The sequence below is a fragment of the Tachyglossus aculeatus genome, chromosome 3 (assembly GCF_015852505.1).
Source record: "Tachyglossus aculeatus isolate mTacAcu1 chromosome 3, mTacAcu1.pri, whole genome shotgun sequence".
NCBI classification, from domain to species: Eukaryota; Metazoa; Chordata; class Mammalia; order Monotremata; family Tachyglossidae; genus Tachyglossus; species Tachyglossus aculeatus.
Window position 1 is genome coordinate 47,346,134 of NC_052068.1, and position 24,324 is coordinate 47,370,457.

The 24,324-nt window shown below is 42.3% G+C and overlaps 1 protein-coding gene and 1 non-coding gene across 2 annotated transcripts in view; both read left to right on the forward strand.

Moving 5' to 3' along the window:
• Nucleotides 1–24,324, forward strand: part of CTNNA3 (catenin alpha 3) — a 1,398,597-nt gene that overhangs the window by 1,331,506 nt on the left and 42,767 nt on the right. The window lies entirely within an intron of this gene.
• Nucleotides 4,581–4,718, forward strand: LOC119926107. Its single transcript, XR_005450016.1, has one exon. It is a non-coding gene; the product is annotated as a small nucleolar RNA SNORA7 (small nucleolar RNA).

Genomic DNA, 24,324 nt, shown 5'->3' on the forward strand with positions numbered 1-24,324 from the left:
CATGCACAAATTAACCCCTAGGATTATTCCTAGATATACTGAATAAGTGAATCATTTTTAGAAAATGCACACTGTATTATATTTAGAGAGCAGTCTCTTAGCATTAACTGTTCAAGATTATCTAATTTTGTTCTGCGTAATTTACACCTTATCTTTTGGATGTCTGCTACCCTTTCATTTTTTAGCTTTCAAGAAAGAAACCTTTTCGATATCCATGTATTCCTCCTGCTTTCAGCAAAATCAAGGGAATTCTTTTACTTGTAGGTGAACACAAAAGAGCCAATATAAATTCTTAGGAATGAACATCTTCTATGGCCCATTGATCTTGGAAATCCACTTGAGCCTTAGTCTTTGATTATTTTTTTAACTGTCAGTTCCAAACCTGGATTTTGAATTTAAGTAGTGAATGGTAGTTTGCTTCCATATTGACGGTCTTTTCCAAAGGAAATGAAATTTTGCTGCATTTAGGGAAGAATTTATGTCTTTTGATAGGCTCTTTTTCTTTTGCTATGTTGTAGGCCGGTTATAACTTTCATAATTTGTTAGCATGCTAATTTTACTATCATCATCATCAGATCCGGGCTCCAATTAAAGAACGGTGAATCTGATAATATCAGATAACTTCCAAATATATTTTCCACCCACACTTAATCCTGCAGTCTTGACTCTCATGTTACTTTTCACTAAGGGAAGGAGGGATTCTAAAAACGATCAAAGATAAAATTAGTCAAGACTATCAAAGCATGGAATAAAATATATTTTGAGGTCCAAATTTGAACCTAAGCATCAACCAAGTACCAGTACCATTAGCTCCAGCTCTAAGCTTACCCTAATAATTTCAGTGCCAACAGACCTCATAATAACAGTACTCTCCCTGACTCAACGTCCCCCAGAGTCCCAGCAGAACAGTGAGGGGATAGGAGGAAGGGAACCCAGGAATATTGCTCCCAATGTTAGCTAAGAGCATGAGTAAAGGCCCAATTAAAACCAACCTTGCCTGTCAGTATGCACCCAAATCACCATTTTTAAAGCAGAAAGTGCTCAATCGTGCTTTAAGAAAGCAAATAACAAGTTTCCCTGTTATTAGCTGGCTGCAAATGATGGTGCTACCAATAACCATTTTTATGGTATTTGTTAAGTGCTTAGTATGTGCCAGACACAGTACTAAGCACTGGGGTAGATACAAGCTAAGCAGGTTGAATACAGTCCTTGTCCCACGTGGGGCTCACAGTCTTAATCCCCAATTAACAGATTAGGAAACTACAATTCAGAGAAGTTAAGTGTCTTGCCCAAGGTAACACAGCAGATGTGTCGGAGCCAGGATTAGAACCCAAGTCCTTCTGACTCCCATGCCTGTGTTCTAACTACGAGGCCACTGTGCTTCTCAACTCTTTTTGAGTTGCTTATGGATCATGCAAACAATTTTCCAAGTACCCAGCTGGTTTAAACTAGGCTGAAATGAGCACAAGTATGTATTCTTGCTTATTTTTGGATGAAACAAGAATATTCTAAATCATCTTTTTCTTAGGACTTAAAATTGACCAACCACCTTGTTCAATAGTGACACCTTGATGGACGAACACTAGAACCAGGGAAAGTTTAAAATTGTGAGAGGAATATCTATTTTAATTCAAAGAGGATTTTTCTCTCTCTTTCTCTCTCCCTCCTGCATAGATTGTGAGCCCTATGTGGGACCTGATTTTTGTACATGTACCCCAGTGCTTAGTGCAGTACTTGGAAAATATTAAGCACTTAAAATACTATTATTATCTTTATCATTATCATTATTGTTTTTATTATTTCTATAATATGTATATTTCTCACATTTTTTATAATCTCTACCATGAAGTCAATTAGTCAATTGCATTTATTGAGCACTTACTGTGTGCAGAGCACTGTACAAAGCACTGGGGAGAGTACAGTATAATTGAGTTGCTAGACAGGTACCCTGCCCACCGTGGTTTACATTCTAGAGAGGGAGACAGACATTAATATAAATAAATAAATTACATGTATATATGTTTGTACATATTTATTACTCTTTTTATTTATTTATTTTACTTGTACATATCTATTCTATTTATTTTATTTTGTTAGTATGTTTGGTTTTGTTCTCTGTCTCCCCCTTCTAGACTGTGAGCCCACTGTTGGGTAGGGACTGTCTCTATATGTTGCCAACTTGTACTTCCCAAACGCTTAGTACAGTGCTCTGCACACAGTGGGCACTCAATAAATACGATTGATTGATTGACTGATTGATATATGTCTATAAGTCCTGTGGGGCTAGGAGGAGGGATGAATAAAGGGAGCAAGTCAAAGCAGCGCAGAATGGAACAGGAGAAGAGGAAAGAAGGGTTTAGTCAGGGAAGGTCTCTTGGAGATATGGCTTCAATAAGACTTTGAAGTTGGGGAGAATAATTGTCTGTCAGATATTCATTCATTCATTCAATCGTATTTATTGAGCGCTTACTGTGGGCAGAGCACTGTACTAAGTGCTTAGCACTGTACTAAGCACTTGAGAGAGGGAGTTCCAGGCCAAAGGCAGGATGTGGGCAAGAGGTAGTCAACAAGATAGACAAGATCAAGGTACAGTGGAGAAGTCACGTTGCCTAGATGCTAGAGCAAGGCCCTGGAAGTCAAAAGGACCTGGGTTCTAATCCTGATTCTGCCAGTTGTTTGATGTGTTACCTTGGGTAAGTCCCTTAACTTTTCTGAGCCTCAGTTCCCTCATCTGTGAAAATGTGGATTAAGACTTTGAGTCCACTATGGGACAGAGACTGTGTCCAACATGATTTTCTTAGAAGCAGCATGGCTCATTGGAAAGAGCATGGGCTTTGGAGTCAGAGGTCATGGGTTCAAAACCCAGCCCCAGCAATTGTCAGCTGTGTGACTTTGGGCAAGTCACTTAACTTCTCTGGGCCTCAATTACCTCATCTGTATAATTGGGATTAAGACTGTGAGCCCCCCATGGAACAACCTGATCACCTTGTAACATCCCCAGTGCTTAGAACAATGCTTTGCACATTGTAAGTGCTTAATAAATGCTATTATTATTATTATTATTATTATTATTATTATTATTATTATTACATCTACTCTAGTGCCTAGAAGAGCTCCTGGCACATAGTAAGCACTTACCACATACTACAGTTACTATTATTACTGTTCAATTATAATAATAATAAAAATAATAACAATGATATTTGTTAAGCATTTACTATATAGAAAGCACTGTTCTAAGCGCTGGCGTAGATACAAGGTAATCAATTTGTCCCACGTGGAGCTCACAGTCTTAATCCCCATTTTACAGATGTAGTTGAGGCACAGAGAAGTAAAGTGACTTGCCCAAAGTCACACAGCTGACAATTGGCGGATTTGAGATTAGAACCCAAGACCTCTGACTCCCAAACCTGTGCTCTTTCCACTAAGCCATGCTCTTTCTCATATTACAGAATATGAATATATATAGTGAAGTGTGTTGGCTGGGTTGTAGTAGGAGAGTAGCGAACTTCGCTCCTCTATTGCCAGCCTTCTCACTGTACCTCATTCTCATCTATCTCTCCACCAAGCTTTCACCCACGCCCCGCCTCTGGCCTGGAACGTCCTCCTTCTTCATATCCGATGAACAATTACTCTCCCCACTTTCAAAGCCTTATTGAAAGCACATCTCTTCCAAGAGGCCTTACCTACTAAGCCCTCCTTTCCTTTTCTCCCCCCTCCCTTCTACTCCATCTTGACTTGTTCCCTTAAATCATCTGCCCCCCGACAGCCCCACAACACTTATGAACATATCTATAATTTGATTTATAGTAATGTCCGTCTCCCCCTCTGTGTTGTAAACTCACTGTGGGCAGGGAATGTGTTATATTGCAATAATAATAATAATGACATTTGTTAAACACATACTATGTGCCAAGCACTGTTCTAAGCACTGGGGAAATACAGGGTAATCAGGTTGTCCCACATGGGGTTCACATTCTTAATCCCCATTTTGCAGATGAGGTAACTGAGGCACAGAGAAGTGAAGTGACTTACCCAAAGTCACACAGCTGACAAGTGGCAGAGCCGGGATTAGAACCCATGACCTCTGACTCCCAAGCCTGTGCTCTTTCCACTGAGTCGCGCTGCTTCTTTACTACCCCAAATGCTAGTACAGTGCTTTGCATATGGTATGCACTCAATAAATGTTACTGAATGACTGACTGTCTGATTGACTAAGGGGAGAGGGTGATTGAGTGCTTTAAAGCTGTTGGTAATGAGTTTGTTTAATGCAAAGGTGGATGGGCAACCACTGGAGGTGAGGGTGCTTTGCAGTATTTTCTTTCCTTAGGCACTCTTGCTACATCATTTTCCAGCACTTAGAACAGTGCTCGACACATAGTAAGCGCTTAACAAATGCCCTCAATATTATTAAGTTTTGTTCAGAGACAGATGGAAACGAATTTTCATCTAAGATAGGACAATCTCCCTTAATTCTGTAGAAACAAGTGACAGAAACTGGAATTTGCTGAGACTGCCTTCCAAATGCTGAATCTTATTTACTTATTTGTAAATATTTACTTAGTGGTAAATATTTTCAACCCCTCTCAGGGTTGCACCTGGAGAGTTTCCAGTACTCTACCACTCTCGGCAATGGGAGGGAGAGTCAAGCAGAGGCATGTCCATTCAATTCCTAGCTTGGGCAGTGGCTAGCGAGTGGAAGGCAATCTGCTACAAGTCAAAACTCACCTGTGCTGGACAGCAGCGGTTTGGGAGAGAGTTGAGGGCAGAGACTAGAGTTTACTGCATGGAAGGCAACAATGATAAACCACTTCCATATTTTTACCAAGAAAACTCTATGGATACACTACCAGAACGATTGCAGGTGGAGAACGGAGCGTTCTGGGAGAGATGTGTCCGTGGTGTCACTATAGGTCATAAATGTCTCGATGGCATAAGAGAAGACAAAATATTTTCATGTTTGTTGCCCCAATTAGAATGTAAGCTCTTCACAGGCAATGTGCAACTTATTTATTCTGTACTTCCTAAGCTCTTAGTTCAGAGCACCACACCAAGTGAACACTCAACTAATGCTACATCCTACTAAAGACCATCTTTTTTTTGGTAGCTTTAGTATAAATGTCCTCAACATAGTATATAATGATTTCATGCATGAATGTTTCGAAAACTAATGAATACTTTCAATGCCTGTGATTCTATTTAATCCATTTTGAGTCAAAACTTGATGTTTGACCTAAAAAATAATTGAATACCTTTATGTGTTTATTGTTAGATTTGATTTTACACTTTAGTTGGATCACATCAGCTTGCAGTAATCTTTTCTCTAGACATCATTATCAATATCCCTCTTCCACCTCCTCTATCACAAGTAGAAAGCGTGACCAATTTTTTTTCAGTATTAAAATTACAGAAAGGTAACAGAAAAGCAAGTGAACATATAATCTTATTTCATTGTGACTGAAAATATAAGTGGCATAAATAAGTAGTCACTGTGTAATGAAGAATTGTTGGTGTAGCTTTTTGACCTTTTCCAGTTCATAAGAAGAGTAGTAATGAGGGATTTTTGTATTACCTGCACACAGTTCTGGAGGCTCACATTTAAGTACAGGAAAACCAAATCCATTTTTGTAACATATGTCCTAGAAAGGTACTTTTGAAGTTAACTCGGTAGTATCAGGTCTGCATTTAAAAGGCTAAAGGGTAAAACCATTCCTTGGCCTTTTTTTTTCAGTGGTATTTGTTATGTACTTTGTTCCAGGTACTGTACTAGGCCTTGGGGTAGATACTAGATAATCAAGTTGGACATAGTCCGTGTCCTACATGAGGATTACAGTCATTCATTCATTCAGTTTTATTTATTGTTTACTATGTGCAGAGCACTGTACTAAGCTCTTGGGAGAGTACAACAGTAAACAGAAACGTTCCCTGTCCACAGCATGCTTACAGTCTAGAGGAGGGAGACAGACATCAATACAAATAAATTACAGATATAATAATAATAATAATGGCATTTATTAAGCGCTTACTATGTGCAAACCACTGTTCTAAGCACTGGGGACGTATAAGGTGATCAGGTTGTCCCATGGGGTGTTCACAATCTTAATCCCCATTTTACAGATGAGGTAACTGAGGCACATAGAAGTGAAGTGACTTGCCTAAAGTCACACAGCTAACAACTGGTGGAGCAGGGATTTGAACCCATGACCTCCGATTCCAAAACCCTTGCTCTTTCCACTGAGCCACACTGCTCCTATGTATTTAAGTGGTGTGGGGCTGGGAAGGGAGAAGAACTAAGGGCAAAGGGAGCAAGTCAGGGAGATGCAGAAGGGAGTGGGAGGAGAGGAAAAATGGGGGCTTAGTCTGGGAAGGCCTCTTGGAGGAGATGTGCCTTCAATAAAGCTTTGAAGGTGGGGGCGGGGGAATAATTGTCTATCAGATTTGAGGAGTGAAGGTGTTCCAGGCCAAAGGCAGGACTTGGGCTATGGGTCGACGTTAAGATAGGTAAGATCGAGGCACAATGAGAAGGTTATCGCTAGAGGAGCGAAGTGTCTTCAGAGTCTTCATCCCCATTTTAAAGTTGAGGTAATTGAGGCACACAAAAATAAAGGGACTTGCTCAAGGTAAGACGGTAGAAAAGTGGAGGTGCCAGGACTAGAACCCAGGTCCTTTCACTCTCGGGCTTATGCTCTTTCCATTTGGCCACACTGCTACTCAGCTTTTAAAAAGTAATTCCATGAAGTATCCTTGTAGTAAATAGTTCAAGCCATTCATGTTTGATCAGTTTAAAAGACTAAGAATGGGTAGTTTAATCAAATCTGGGGTGACACTTTACTCATATACACACTTACTCATTTACTCAGTACACACTTGGGATACTTTAGAAAGAAATTCCTAACTACTGAAAAGGGGGCCACAAGAAAGCTTATTTGCAGAGGCTGACATTTTTCAGCATATTCCTTGTGTACCTTGGAACACAAAGGCACTTTAACATTTGAAACATTAACTGCACAAAAACTGTTTGTACATTGGGCTCTACTGGTTGGAAGATTACCTTTATGGGAAACATTCTCTCTGTTTCTCCTGGGGTTCTCAATCCTGCTAATAGGTCCTGTCCCCTACACTCTCCTGTTACCACCAGCTCTTGGAATAAGCCAGAATTGCCTGGAACTCAGGTCCGGTATAAAAAAAAAAGATCCAGAATGAGTGTTTTGGGATGGTGGAGTTGCCAGGGTGGGGTAAGAATTTATCATGGGCGGCAGCAACTCTGCCGACATGGGGCCGGGCCAGTGCCACTCAGTCCCATCCCCAGCCCCTCCTTTCTGTTGTGTGAACACCAATACCATGTATACTTGTCCTTGGTATTTGACGAAGAAGCAGTGCTCCCTAGTAGGAAGAGCAGGAGCCTGGGATTCAGAGGACCTGGGTTCTAATCCTGGCCCCACCTCTTGTCTGCTCTGTGACCTTGGGTAAGCCACTTAACTTCTCTGTGCCTCAGTTACCTCATCTGTAAAATGGGGATTAAGACTGTAAGCCCCATGTGGGACCTGGACTGTGTCCAACCTGATTTGGTTGTATCCACTCCAATGCTTAATACTGTGCCTAACACACTGTAAGCACTTCACAAATAAAGTCCTTAACAAACACCATAAGAAAAAGACACTGCTGATGGTGAGGTTCAAAATCCTGGCCAGGTTGGGCATGCAAAAAAGTTGTCCCCTGATGAATAGTTGTACTTAATGTTTGTGTTTATTTATTTATTAATTGTATTGAACATTACTATGTGCAAAGCACTGTACTAAGCACTTGGGAGAGTACAATATAACATCAAACACATTCCCTGCCCGCACCGAGCCCACAGTCTAGACGGGACTAACTCTCTTTTGCCTATTGCTCTCTTTTGCTTCCTGTCTCTTACAATGCTTTTACTCCAAGACAGGCACTCCCTTCATGATGGTAATATGCCATGAAGGTCTGTCCTCACCAACTGACTCCCAGTTTTCAGCTGGGATCCAGATTGTCTGAAGCTTTGTTTTACCACACACTTTCCCTGTCCTTGTTACTTCTGGTTTCCCAGTTGCAGCTCACTTGATGATCATCCTCCTCCCACATCCAGCCTAGAGTAGCAGCATTAAGGTGAGCATAGCTTCACCACCAGGAGAACGACTCTGTTCCAGAACGTCGTTGTTGGTGATCTTCTCTTGTCAGTGTACATTGCATATGGCCGGTAAGAGATGCTGATGGAACTGCTTGAGGAGCCAGTTAAAGAACCTTTGTGTGGTCCCGCACTTGTATCTGAAGATAAGGTTGGACAGCAGTACAGCTTCAGTTTGGTTTGGAGCCTGATACCATATGCTCTCACCACACTGTTTGACAGTCTCCCAAAGGTTGCACTGGCCTTCCTGATTCGGTTTCTTAGTTCCTTTTCCACTTTTTTTACAGTGTTTCTTAACAATAATAATAATAATGGTGGTATCTGTTAAGTGCTTACTATATACCAGGTACTATATTAAGCACTGAGGTGGATACAAACAATTTGTGTTGGACACAGTCCCTGCCCCACTTGGGGCTCACAATCTTAATCTCCATTTTACAGATGAAGTAACGGAGGCACAGAGAAGTGAAGTGACCTGCCCAAGGCCACACAGCAGACAAGGGGTGGAGCTGGGATTAGAACCCAGGTCCTTCTGACTCCCAAGACTCCCTTTCTTGAAGAGGGACTCCAAGAGGCCTTCCCTCACTAAGCCTTCTTTTCCTCTTCTCCCACTCCTTTCTGCATCACCCTGACTTGATCCCTTTATTCTCCACCCCTCTCCAGCCCCACATCGCTTAGGTACAGATCTGTACTGTATTTATTTATATTCATGTCTGTCTCCCCCTTTAGACAGTAAGCTCGTTGTGGGTGGGGAATTGTCTCTCTTAATGTTCTATTTTACTATCCCAAGTTCTTAGTACAGTATTCCGCAAGCACTCAATAAATGTGACTGACTGACTGACTCCCACATCGGGCCCCCAGTCTAAGGAAGAGGGAGAAGGATTTAATCCCCATTTTTCAGATAAGGAAATTGAGGCATAGAGAAGTTAAGTGACTTGCCCGAGATAACGACAACAGACAGGTGGTGGAGACAGGATTAGAACCCAGCTCCTTTGAGTACCAGTGCTATGTTCTTTCCACAAAGCCACACTGCTACTCATTGGATGCTCACTGTGCGCAGAACTCTAGACTAAGCACTTGGGAGCATGAAGTAGAGTACAAAGACACAATAGCATGACACTATGAAAAATATTCATAATTCATTAGATTAAATATTTATAAAGTCAAGGATACTATAAAGAATTAAAATGTTTTGATGAAGCATTGAAATCTGACTGAAGCAAAACCCTATGCTTCTATGAAAAAAATGATGGCAGAATTTTTTGTCAGAGTTTAAGGCTCCAGTTGTGGTGGTGAGATAATGGACATAACAGACTTCCCCCACTCTAATTGACTGTTATGATTTTATATTCACAACTGTCGCGTCTATTATCAAGCCATGATAAGGATCTGCTGAAATTATTCCCATAAAATTTGCATCTTTCCGTCGCATTTACTGATTTGATGCTAATATCTTCATCTGAAATTTATTTCTGAGAGAAGAATTTAATTGGTAGCTAGCATTTGTTCTCAAGGTTGATGAGTACCACTTTATTACAATGAATGCAAATCTGAGGCACATTGGTTGACTAGGTTTGAATTGATATTACAATGCGTGACCTACAACAATTCCTATGGGTACTATAGAAATGTGTGTGGGTGGTAGGACATTAACTCTGAAGTAATTCCTCCCACCTCCAAGATCAGTTCTCGTGGAAGAGGGGCCAGGCTTTATTCAGGATAAGCAGTCTAGCCAATATCCATTCAAAGCATGTGGATAAATAGTTACCTTTATCCCATGTGAGCAGAAAGGAATTGTGATTATTTCTTTTATAGCCTGGGCTTTCAGGATGAAGGGTGAGTTGGTATTTTTTCATATTTATTTGAAAGACAAGAGTATATCATCCACATAAGGATCCTAAAAGACTATTCAAAATTTGAATTAGGAAGAGCCTGAAAATGTTTGCCTTCTATCTTTTCTGATGCTGAATTATGCTTGGGGTTAACTACTCGAATACTTAAAATATGCAGCTAGAGCTAGAAAGCAGAAGAAATGAGAAGCATGAAAAAGGTTCATTTAATTCCTCTTGAATCTTCAAGGCACCATATTAAGCGGTGAATTGGTTGAAGCAAAATGAATACAAGGATCTCAGTGCATGAATCACATTTGCACTGGTTTGAATCAATGCAGTAAAATCAGATCTGAAACAATATGTACGCACATATATAGGTATCTGCTTTTTATCATTTTTATATATATAGCTGTCTGGCCAGTTTGGCAATGTTACCACCAGTGACAAGGTGTAAGTGTGGCTCATAAAATTGAGGCATGACAGAACGATATTCAGATCATTTGTATGTAAAGATTCACTTTTGCTGCCCCAATGCACCTCCTACCCCAAAGAGCCTGCTGCTGCTGCTTTCATTTCCTCTTCTTGATGCATCAATCTTCCCAAAGCATCTAGCCTAAGGGTATCCTATTCCTAATTTCTGAATGTGAAGCTGATAATGACTTTGGCTGATTCCTGTCAACTTTACACATCATCTGAGATTTCGTTTTCCTGTGTCTTTAAAGTATGTACTTCTCTTTGCTTATGGTTTTCCCATTTCAGTTCACCATTCAGCGTGTTTGCACACAGTGTTTTGGTCATCCATTCTCCTCTTCAGGCCCTTTCAGTGAGGACGTGTTGCTGGTGAATCACAGATTGCTTTATCTTATTTGGGAAAAAAATATATGGTTTTGTTGATTACCAGCATATGCTTCAGACATTAGCTCACCAGAAGTAGGCTATTGTTGTGTAGCTTTACAATCTGATGGCATCTGATGATTATTTCTTGCTATTTCAGTATTACTGTTAACATACTTGTTAAAATTTTCGATGAGACTCCACTTATCATGTGTGCTTCACATATGTGAAGTCCTGGGTTCATTCCCCGGCATCTCCAGGAAGCTGATATTTTAGGAGAAGCAGCGTGGCTTAGTGGAAAGAGCCCGGGCTTGGGAGTCAGAGATCGTGGGTTCTAATCCCTGCTCTGTTTCTTGTCAGCTCTGTGACTTTGGGCAAGTCACTTAACTTCTCTGTGCCTCAGTTACCTCATCTGTAAAATGGGGATTAAGACTGTGAGCCCCACGTGGGATAACCTGATTACCTTGTATCTCCTCCAGCACTTAGAATATTGCTTGGCACATAGTAAGTGCTTAACAAATACCGCCATTATGATTGTGATTATGATTATTATTATCAGTGAGCAGTCATGTGATTATGAATCGATCCAGATCCTCATATAATCTCTTGCAATCAATCAGTGGTATTTATTGAGTGCTTACTGTGTGCCAAGTACTGTACTAAGTGCTTAGGAGAGAACAATGTGGTAGAGTTGATAGTCCATGAGGAGCTCACTGATAGTTCCCTGCCCATGAGGAGCTCACTGTCTAGACTGGGAGGCAGAATTGCTTGCTCGTTTTCTTCATTGGTAACCCCTTCCTCGTCCCCAGTGGGGGCACATGCTTGAATGGTTGTAGGATCACTAGTTGCTCAGTGATACCATGGGGGAGTATTGGAAGTTGTCAAACTAACCGTCATCTGGTAGCAAAACCTATACCTGGTAGCCTCTATTTAGCCAGTGAAATCTGCTCCCCAAAATATCCTCCGCAATTTTCTGTGATCTGTTCTTCATCAGCGTGGCTCAGTGGAAAGAGCACGGGCTTGGGAGTCAGAGGTCATAGGTTCTAATCCCGGCTCTGCCACTTGTCAGCTGTGTGACTTTGGGCAAGTCACTTAACTTCTCTATGCCTCAGTTCCCTCATCTGTAAAATGGGGATTAAGACTGTGAGCCCCACTTCGGACAACCTGATCACCTTGTATCCTCCCCAGCACTTAAAACAGTGCTCTGCACATAGTAAGTGCTTAACAAGTGCCATTATTATTATTATTGTTATTATTATTATTATTATTATTATTATTATTATGGGGATTAATACTGTGAGCCCTATGTGGGACAACCTGATTACCTTGTAGCTACCCCAGCGCTTAGAACAGTGCTTGACACATAGTAAGCGCTTGACAAATACCATCATTATTATTATCATGACAACTCCAAACCAGATTAACTCACGTAGGAAAATGTCATTTTCCTTATTTGATGATGTATTTTCTCATTGTTGCATAGCATTGTTTGTACATAACCCAAATGTTATTTCCTTCATACTTGGCAGGTTTCTGTGGATTTTTTAGTTCTTACACTGCAGGTTTAAGGACCCTAAGCATGATAATCAAGGGATCCTGGTTTCCTTTCCTCATTCTGAATGTGTTCTCATACAGGTTGCTACCTCAAATAAATCAATCAGTGCACAGAGCACTGTACTAAGTACTTGAAAGAGTACACTACAACAAAGTTGGTCTACATGTGCCCTGCCCACAATGAGCTTAGAGTTCAGAAATGAGCTGCTTACAGTCTAATGTCCTGCGTCACCCACTTGCAGAGGACATTTATTGAGATTTTCTGCCCATCTGCATGATATACCCTTAAATTGCTTTTCACATGGTGGTAATGGGTTGGGCTGAGCCATTAATGCTCTCTTGCCTACTCTCACCATGATCAGGATCACATACTGAGAGATTACTGTCAGGTTTAAGGCCGCGGTCAGAGGCTGTGGAAAAAGATATCTCTATGAGCCCTCCTCAGGAGCAAATCTGCTGTACATAGTGCTTAATTTGTGCTGACACTTTCTGGGGCTTTGATATTACAGCTTTGGAGATAGCTCTGGCAGCTATGGAGTATATGGGACTAGTTTAACACTCACCTAATTTAGTGAAGCATTCCCTAGTCATGGGAGTTCTTACTTCAGGTATTTAATTCTATGGCAGTACTAGGAGTACACATCTGCTGACACTTGTCTGAAGCTCTTGATCCTGGAACTAAAAAGGTTTCTGTTCCTCCAACTCTTCCCTGCCAGTCCGCCTCAGTCTTCCTGTAATCCCCTGCAACCCAGATTTTGCCTCTCCACTTAAAATGCTTTCTCAAAAGTCACCAGTGACCTCCTCCTTATAGACTCTACTCCATCGTAATTACTCTTGAGTTTTCAGCAAGCTTTGACATTATGAACCTAGAAGTCTTTAAGCACTTTGGTACTCAACCCACCTTCACAGCACCAGGGTATATATGTTTATACTCTGTTACTTCCCTCTTGCCTGTTATTTAGCTTAATATATTTCTCTACGGTTAGCTTTTACCGCCTTGAAGGGTGGAGGATTGTGTCTATTTATTGGACTTTACCAAGCCCTTAGCACAGTACTCTGCACACAGTACATGCTTAATAAATATTATTGATTGATTGATTTGACATGGTGGCAATGACAGAGGTGCCATTATTCAGATCCCTGGAACCTTTCCCAATTCAATTTAAGGACTAGCTGCATCCTCTTGCCTTTCTACACTACTGTTCAGGATTCAAAACTGGTAGGGCCTCAAATAGGACAGTATTATTTTGGTTAGGTAATTTTTCATGGTGGGAGTGTCACAAAAAAGACTGAACAGGAAGAATAAGAATATTGCAAGATTGTTGAAAAGAAAATTAAATGAGTAAAGGGGACGAATGGTGAAAAACGAGACAGATTATTATTGGAAAGCACCTCCCTTTGGTCTTCCTGTATCGACAGTCTCTCACACAGACAGTGCAGTTCAGTTCTGCCTTTGTCTGGGTTCAGGGAGCCATCAACCCAATGAGCATCTTCTTCAAGTAGATCAGGTTCCCTTAATCCCTCCATGTGGGACATGGACTGAGCCCAACCTGATTTGCTTGTATTCACCCCAGCACTTAATATAGTGTCTGGCACATAGTAAGTGTTTCACAGGTACTATAATTATTATTATTATTCCTCTCTCCCCACTTCCACATTACCTTTTCAGCCATTCTTTGGCTCTTTTCATAAAAGAAAAAACCCTCCGGTTAGCATCCTCATCCCACCATGGCCCACACAGGCAGCACAATCAAGCTTTACACTTTGCCTGGGGCAGGAGAGTTCCTCCATTGACTTGGTCTGGTCTCCCAATTCCCATTGCTAGCAGCCAGCACTGTCCTCTGTGAGAAAGCAAGGAATGTAGAAATTCGCCATATATCAGTGAAGGGACTTGGACCGAGATTGTCTTTTAGTAAACATGATGTGTTTCTATTTTAGCGTGCAAGTTCTTAATAATGGTTGGGTACTTTTGAAGTTCTTACTGTGTGCCAAGCCTTGTACTAAGCACGGGGGTAGATATAAGATGGTCAAATTGGACCATCATCAAGTTTACAGTACAAGTAATGGGGAGAACAGGTATTTAATCCCCATTTTACGGATGAAGATACTGAAACACAGAAAAGCTAAGTGATTTACCCAAGGCCATACAATAGCCAAGGGGTGGAGCTGGGTTTAGAATCCAGGTCCTCTGATTCCCAGGCCTGTGTCCTTTCCACTAGACCACACTGCTACCTTTAATCTATGTGTCACTTCTTTGTTTCCTATTTCCCAAAGCCTTACTCAAGTGCACTATTCCCAGTGGACTCTCAACAAATGCTATCACTAGTGCTTTTATGTATGAAAAATAAGGTAATGTAATATTTAATTAGTGCCCACTGGGTTCAGCACACTGTCCTAAGGGTGTGAGGAACACAAAACAAAACAAGAAGTTCTGTAACAAAGTTTTCACACGAGCTGGGGAGACAGACATAAATGTATTTACAAAATGAATAATCAAAATAAATAATTGAATATACAATTGAGCAAACATATATACATAAGAGCTGAGGATTAGGTTTACGTAGGTTCATAAGGTAAAGAGCTTTTAAAATGACAATTTGGTTAGACCTGTAGAATGTTTGCATTTTACTTTAACAAAACCACTGGAAACATACCAAAATTTCACAAATAATTGATTATGTCTGCCTAGAAAGTACCTATCGCATTCTCAAAAATTTTGGCCAAAAACATGATTCATTTTACAAGTGTAGAAGCCGGTAAAAATTTTGTGTCACATTCATTACTCCATGGCAAATGAAATTTATTTCTGTAGAATCACTTCTGAATATTGTCATTGCTACATAGCCAAGGACTTTTTAAAATGTTTGCTGCTGATGTGTGGCAGTAGTATTGCACATACCCCACAAGAAATAGCAGACTTGCTTTTTAAGTAAATAATTTGCTGGTTAGTGCCCTCTTGTGTTCAGCATGCTACAAATTGAATTATATGATTTATCAATGGAGAATTTCACTCAAAATTCACTGCACTTCTCTGCCTTATACTTTTAACATAGACAGAATCTTTAGCCTTGATGTTTTTCAGCAATGCATCATATTTTTAACATATTTTAAACACACGATTAACATCTTCCATGGTGTATGATGCATCTTCCAGCAAGCAAAGACTACACATTCACTTGTACTTGTTCCATCATGTTCCTTAGAATTAACCAAGGGCATTTATTGAAAGTGCCCACTGTGTGCAAAATACTGTCCTAAATTCTTAGAGGCATGAAACAGAATTAGTATCCATGACTCATGCCTTCACAGAGTTTATAATCTATCAGGGAAACAGACGCTTAAAGAGATTACCAATTTGGGCATGTAAAATATGTAAACATGTGCCAGGAGGGATTGTGAGGGTACCATGAAGTTAATCTGACTTTATGGGGAGTGATCCTCATATTTGGTGAAAGCCTCAAGATTTTTTCAAGGTATTTGTTAAGTGCTTACTAGTGTGCCAGGCACTGTAATAAGCACTGGGGTAGATACAAGCTACTCAAGTTGGACACAGTCCATGTGCCACATGGAATTTACTGTGTTAATTCCCATTTTATAGATGAGTTAACTGAAGAGAAGTTGAGTGATACAGCACAGCAGGCACACAGGCAAATACAGAACAGACAGACATGGTTCTCTGACTCCCAAAACCATGCTCTTTCCATTAGGCTACACTGCTGATTTTACAGATGTTTTTACAAAGTGATTATTCCCTTTATCAAGTCTAGCTCTCATTCACCCCTCACATCCAAGCCGTCACCAAAACCTGCAGGTCTCAGCTCCGCAACATTGCCAAGATCCGCCCTTTCCTCTCCATCCAAACTGCTACCCTGCTCATTCAAGCTCTCATCCTATCCCGTCTGGACTACTGAACCAGCCTTCTCTCTGATCTCCCATCCTCGTGTCTCTCTCCACTTCAATCCATACTTCATGCTGCTGCCCGGATTATCTTTGTCCAGAAACGCTCTGGGCATGTTACTCCCCTCCTCAAAAATCTCCAGTGGCTACCAATCAATCTGCGCATCAGGCAGAAACTCCTCACCCTGGGCTTCAAGGCTGTCCATCACCTCGCCCCCTCTTACCTCACCTCCCTTCTCTCCTTCTACTGCCCAGCCCGCAACCTCCGCTCCTCCACCGCTAATCTCCTCACTGTACCTCATTCTCGTCTGTCCCGCCGTCGACCCCCGGCCCACGTCATCCCCCGGGCCTGGAATGCCCTCCCTCTGCCCCTCCGCCAAGCTAGCTCTCTTCCTCCCTTCAAGGCCCTGCTGAGAGCTCACCTCCTCCAGGAGGCCTTCCCAGACTGAGCCCCTTCCTTCCTCTCCCCCTCTCCATCCCCCCATCTTACCTCCTTCCCTTCCCCACAGCACCTGTATATATGTATATATGGTTGTACATATTTATTACTCTATTTATTTATTTATTTTACTTGTACATTTCTATCCTATTTATTTTATTTTGTTGGTATGTTTGGTTCTGTTCTCTGTCTCCCCCTTTTAGACTGTGAGCCCACTGTTGGGTAGGGACTGTCTCTATGTGTTGCCAATTTGTACTTCCCAAGCGCTTAGTACAGTGCTCTGCACATAGTAAGCGCTCAATAAATACGATTGATTGATTGATTGATAGTTCTTAATTTCAGCTTTTCTACTGAGGTGGCAGTGGGGGGGGTGGGGGGGGGAGCAGAGTGAAACAGGATCCTACCTGAGATTTTTGCAGGTATCGAGCAAGAAAAATGCTACTAGCATGAGACACAAAACTCCCCACCTCTTCCCTACGTCCCCAAAGATCACTCATTTTCCCCCAAATTTCACTGAGCTGGCTGGGTCCTGAGTGAGGATACTCAGCTCAGACATCCTCCCAGGTGTCCATTACAATTGCTCTCATGGTTTCTAATATCCCTTTTTTTCAGAGGGTTTGCTTTTGCTATGGAAAAGGTCTGAGACTGTGCTCCGGTGTAGTCAGGACAGCTTGGAAACAGTTGTCCTGCCATGAGAAGGCAGATACAATGGATGATAAGCCCCCACTGCAGTCACCCACAGGATTCAGGCCCAGGGACTCTACTGACAGATATGCCCACTAATCAGATCCAACTGGAGGATGACGTGGGAGGGGCAGATCATAAATAATAATAACAGTAATGGCCTTTATTAAGTGCTTACTATGTGCAAAGCACTGTTCTAAGCACTGGGGAGTTACAAGGTGATCAGGTTGTTCCAACGGGGGGCTCACAGTCTTAATCCCCATTTTACAGATGAGGGAACTGAGGGCCAGAGAATTTAAATGACTTGCCCAAAGTCACACAGCTGACAGTTGGCAGAGCTGGGATTTGAACCCATGACCTCTGACTCCAAAGCGCGTGCTCTTTCCATAGAGCCACGCTGCTTCTCCAATGTTCTCCATAAACCAATATTTTAATTGTAAGACTCTGAAATATAAAGATTACTCAGAAAGCTTGTATTTTTCATGGGACTCATGTGGGTATTTAAGTGCTTAGGTGGTGCAGAAGTGACAGCTGGGAGGATGTGAAGTGGAGAGATTAAAGATATATGACTAAAGGCCTCCTAAAGGAGCTATGATTTCAGAGGGGCTTTGAAGATGGGAAGAGCTGTGATCTATCAGATATGTAGGAAGAGGGGAAGCACGGGGGAAATGATCTATTTATCATCATAATAATAATGGTATTTGTTAACTGCTTACTATACTAAGTACTGGAATGGATACAAGCAGATCAGGTTGGACACAGTCCCTGTCCCGCATAGGGCTCACAATCTTAATCCCCATTCTACAGATAAGGTAACTGAGGCACAGAGAAGTTAAGTGACTTGCCCAAGGCCATACAGCAGACAAGAATTGGAGCTGGGATTAGAACCTATGACCTTCTGACTCCTGGGCCCATGCTCTATCCTCTCCGCCATGCTGCATAGTGGATAGAGCAAGATTATAATTTGATGATCTTGAAAAAAGTTTCATTTCAGCAATTATTTAAAGAGGAAAACCATATAATAGATTCAATCAACCAGTGGTGTTTATTGAGCACTTACTTTGTGCAGGGCACAGTACTAAGTGCTTGGGAGAGTACAGTGCAACAGAGCTAGTTAGAGTCCTATGACAACCCAGCCTGCACTTCATTCCTCTAATGGTAACCTTCTTAGCCATCCTTAAATCTCATCTATTTCACCACTCACCCCCTCTCCCACATCCTCCCTCTGGCCTGGAATGTTCTCCATCCTCAAATCCGAGAGACAGTTATTCTCTTCCACTTCAAAGCACAACTCCTCCAAGAGGCCTTCCCTTACTAAGCTCCCCTTTCCTCTTCTCCCACTCCCTTCTGCCTTGTCCTGACTTTATCCTTTTACTCATCTCCCTCCCAGCCCTAGAGCACTTATGTACATATCTGTAATTTATTCATTGATTTATATTAATGTCCGTCTCCCCCTGTAGACTGTAAGCTCATTGTTGGCAGGGAATGTGTCTGTTTATTTTTATATTGTACTCTCCCAAGCGCTTAGTACAGTGCTCTGCATACAGTAAGTGCTCAATAAATATGATTGAATGAATGAACATGATCCCTACCCACAAGGAGCTTGCAGTCTAATGGGGGAGACAGACGTTAAAATAAATTATTGAAATAAATTTGTAAATTGGGAGCCCCTTGAAACATCGGGTCCATGTGTAATTCTCATCTGTATACCCTTTTCCAGTGACCTGTGCAAAATAAGCACTTAACACATGCTATTACTACTATAAATTACATATAGGGAAGCACCAAAGTGTAAAGATATGTACATTAGTGTTGTGGGGCTAGGGGTAGGGTGAGTATCCAAGCACTTAAAGGGTACAGTTCCCAATTAATTGGTGACACAGAAGGGAGAGAGGATTGGGTGGAAAAGTAGGGTTTAGTCAGAGAATGCCTTTTGGAGGAGATAGGGTTTTAGCAAGGCTTTAAAGATGGGGTGAGTAGTGGTCTGCCCAATATAAAGTGGGAGGGAGTTCTAGGACAGAGGGGGACATTGACAAAGGGTTGACAGCAAGACATACAGAAAAGCAGTTCTTTCTTTCCCACAATTTTAAAACACTGTCTTGGCACCAACACCAAATCCTTAGTGAATATAGATAGCTACTTCTGCCTAGAAAAAAAACTTCAGTGCTAAGATACCATCTGCCTGCTTCTGGTGGGTATCCAGGTGATAATAAAACTTAGTTTGGAAAGAAGAAGCAAATGGATGTTCATTGTCCACATTTCCCCTCTCCGAACCATAAAAGCCAAAGCTGGGGGTCTGTGCTATTTTGGGTTCTGACTTTTCTAAAAAGGCGTATTGTCAAGCTCTTTGAGAAGCTTTGAGTATAAAAATGGAAATGAAAGAAAAAGTTCTTGGAAAGGAAGGTACAGCAAATGTATTAGTAATAGCTTACACCATTGGGAATATTCTTGCTTGACTCTAACAATGGGAGTTCTGCAAGGCTCAGTTCTGAGTCCCCTTCTATTCTCCCACTGCCATGAAGAACTCATTTGCTTCTATGGTTTCAACTACCATCTTCAACTATCATCTTCACAGATGATTCCTAAATCTGCCTCTCCAGATCTGACCTCTCTCTTCCGTAGTCTCACATTTCCTCCGGCCTTCAGGACACCTCTACTTGAATGTCCCACTGACACCTCAAGGTTAACATGTCCAAAACACATCTCCTCACCTTCCCACCCAAACCGTGTCCATCCCCTGTGTTTCCCGTCATTATATTCATACATTCATTCAATTTCATTCAATCGTATTTATTGAGTGCTTACTGTGTGCAGAGCACTATACTGTGCTTATTGAATACTTACTGTGTGCAGAGCACTGTACTAAGCACTTGGAAAAGTACAAAATGACAGTAAACAGTGGCATTCCCTGCCCATTCTCCCTACCTCACAAACCCATAACCTTGGCATTACCTCAACTAATTTCTCTCTTTCATCCTACGTATTCATTCTGCCACCAAATCCTGTGAGTTCTATCTTCAAAACATTCCTAACATCCACCCTTTCCTCTTCATACAAACTGCTAGTATGCTGATCCAAGCAGTAATCATATCCCACCTTGACTACTGCAGCAGCCTCCTTGCTGACCTCCCTACCTCCTGTCTCTTCCCTCTCCAGTCCAAACTTCACTCTGATGCCTGGATCATTTTTCTAAAAATATTTCAGTCCACATCTCCCCTCTTTTCAAGAAGTGATGTCCTCCTGCACGTAAAACTTTGACTTTAAAGCAGTCAATCAGTTCTTCTCTTCCTATCTTACCTCAATGTTTGCCTACTACAAGCCAGCCTGCACAACTCACTCCTCTAATGCCAGTTTGCACATCATACCTTAATATCACTTATTTCTCTGCCAACCCCTTGCCCACATCCTTCTGCTGGCCTGGAACTCCCTGCCCCTTCAAAAGACCACTACTCTCCCCACCTTCAAAGTCTTATTAAAATTACATTTCCAAGAGGTCTTCCCTGACTATTTTCTCATTTGCCCTACTTTCTCTCCCTTCTGAATCACCTGTGAACTTGGATCTTTACCCTTTAAGCGTTTGATATTCACCACATCCCCAGCCCCACAACACTTGTAATAATAATAATTGTATTTGTTAAGCACGTAGTAAGCGCTTAATAAATACAACCATTATTATTGTTGTTATATGCCAGGCATTCTACCAAGTCCTGGGGTAGATACAAGATAATCGGGTTGGACACAGTCCCTGCCCCGCATATAGCTCACAGTCTTAATCCCCACTTTATAGATGAAGTAACTGAGGCACAGAGAAGTGTAGTGACTTCCCTAAGGTCACAAAGCAGATAAATGGCAGAGCTGGGATTAGAACCCAGGTCCTTTGACTTCTAAGCCTGTGCATCTTCTGCTAGACCATGCTGCTTCTCTAATGTACATATCAGCAATGTGAGGTCCTTGTGGGCAGGGAATGTGTTTACCAACTCTGTTGTGCTGTGCTCTAACAAACACTGAGCACAGTGCTCTGTGCACAGTAACCACTCAATAAATGTCATTCATTGATTGATTCGTTGAAAGATCTTTTGTGCCTTGTCAACATTTGTTTTAATTAAGTCCTGCTATCCCCAAAATTATATTTGTTTGTAAATCTGATCTCTTTCCAGGAGCTAAATCTGCATTAAAGCTAAAAATTAAAGGCTTAGAACTGGGTTCTGTATGCAGTAAGCACTCAATATATCCCATTGATTGATTGATTATTTTATAATGAAGATGATGACCTTTCCACTACAGCTTGGCTTATTGTGTGCCATGGCTTGTTAACCAATCAAAATTCTGGAAGATGATACAGTAGATGAGCGGTTTATATCGGTCCCCGGTCAATTGTCTTCATGGTTTGCATTGTAAATTCACTTGATCTTGTGACCAGGGGCTTGCACTAGGGAAGAGGGGGACAGAATTTTCTGTGACCCCCTCCACTCCTCCCAAGCTTCTCCCCCGGCCCATGGAGCCACTTATGAGTCCAGGTCCCACTCTCCTGGATGAAGACCATCGATGGTCTCTCCTGGCTGCCCCTGCTACAGGGGTCAGTCCCAGAGGAGGATCCTGGGCAGCTTTCCCCCACTTCCTCCCACTGCTGGGGTCAGTTTGCTGACCAAGACAATCCTGGATGGCCTCTCCATGTTGCCCCTACTGTGGGGGTCAGCTCTGGAAGAGAAGCAGTGTGGCTCAGTGGAAAGAGCCAGGGCTTGGGAGTCAGAGGTCATGGGTTCAAATCCTGGCTCAGCCGCTTGTCAGCTGTGTGACTTTGGGCAAGTCACTTAACTTCTCTGTGCCTCAGTTATATCATATATAAAATGGGGATTAAGGCTGTAAACCCCACGTGGGACAACCTGATCACCTTGTATCCTCCCCAGAGCCTAGAATAGTGATTTGCACATAGTAAGCACTTAACAAATGCCATCATTATTACTAAGAGGACCATGGGTGGCCTCTCCCCACTGCCCCCGCTGTGGTAATCAGCTCTGGAGGAGGATCCTGGGCGGCTTTCCCCGATGCCTCCTCCATGGGGGTCAGCTCTGGTGGATGATCCTGGGTGGCCTCTCCCTGCTTCCCCTTCCATGGGGATCATCTCAGGAGGAAGATCCTGGGCAGCTTTTCACCCTGCCCCCTCTGTGGATATCAGCTCCGGGGGGTGATCCTGGAAGGTTACCCTGCTGCCCAGATCATCTCAGGTGGAAGGGATTCAGGCCAACTCCGAGGCCACTCTCAGTGTTAGGCACACCAATTGGGAGTGACCCCACATGGAATTAAAGGTGGGGTAGGTGGAGGAATGTGCAGGGGGCGGGCTGGGAACAGAATTTCAGAATACTTTTTTTTTGATGGCATTTATTAAGCAAAGCACTGTTCTAAGCGCTGGGGAGGTTACAAGGTGATCAGGTTGTCCCACGGGGGGCTCACAGTCTTATTCCCCATTTTACAGATGAGGTAACTGAGGCACAGTGAAGTGACTTGCCCAAAGTCACACAACTGACAGTTGGCAGAGCTGGGATTTGAACCCATGATCTCAGACTCCAAAGCCCATGCTCTTTCCACTGAGCCATGCTGCTTCTCATACTTAAATTATGCTCATCTCCCATTTTCAATTATTTAGGAAATAATTAATAGCCACCGTCCTTTAGACTGTGTTTTTCATATCTGTCCCAGAGTTGCCTCTGGCATACTGCCATAACAAGCAAGATGCAGCATCTAGAGTTTGTAATAATAATAATGATTGTGGTATTTACTAAGCGCTTATTAGGTACTAAGCACTGGAGTAGATACAAATTTGTCAGGTTGGACACAATCCCGAAGGGGCTCATAGTCTTAATCCCATTTTACAGATGAGATAACTGAGGCCCAGAGAAGTAAAGTGATCTGCCTAAAGTAACACAGCAGATAAGTGGCAGAGCTGGGATTAGAACCCAAATCTTTCTAACTCCCAGGCCTGTGCTCTATCCAGTAGGCCATGCAGCTGCTCATTTGTGAGCGGGTTGTCACTTCTCCTGGAGGAGGATGTGAGTTCTTTCCTCTGGAGCTGACCTCCCCCTGCCAGAAGGCACAGAGGCCAGAGGCCACCCAGACCTTTCCTCTGGAGCTGAGCCCTGAGGTGAGGGGCTATGGGGAGAGGCACTGCAGAGGACTGAGTCTCTACTACTTGATTTCCTCCGCTGGGAATTCAAGTGGATTGCAGTGGCAAAGTGGAGACTGAGGAATGGGCACTTTCCCAAACGTGTGATACAGTGCTCTGTATTCAGCAAGTACTCAATACATTCCATTGGTTGATCGAGTTACAAAGCAGTCGTGTAATAGTTTACTAGTAATTTAGTAGCTTAGTAGGTCAGTCAGGAAGTTCTTCCTTATCAATTTATTAATCAATGGTTCTTATTGAGGCCTTACTGTGTGCAGGGCACTGAAATAAGCATTTGGTAGAGTAATGATAATAATAAAAATTATGGTATTTGTTAAGTGCTAACAATGTGCCAAACATTGTTCTAAGCACTGGGGTAGATACAACATGGTCAGGTTGTCCCATATGGGGGTCACAGACTTAATCCCCATTTTACAGATGAGGGAACTGAGGTACAGTTAAGTGACATGCCCGAGGTCACAAAGCAGACAAGCGCTGGAGCCAGGATTAGAACCCATGACCTCTGATCTCTCCCTCATGACCTCTGACTTCCAAGCCCAGGCTCTTTCCACTAAGCCACACTGCTTCTCAGTCCCAACCACCACCACCCCTTGCCCCCTCTTCAACTCTTCCATTTTGCTCAGCCATATTTCTAGAGATCTCCTGCCTCCTGTCAAAATCTACCACCTCCACCTGCCCATCTAACTCCATTCTTTTACAACTTTCAAAACATTTGGCCCCTCCCTAACAGTCATCTTCAACTCTTCACTCT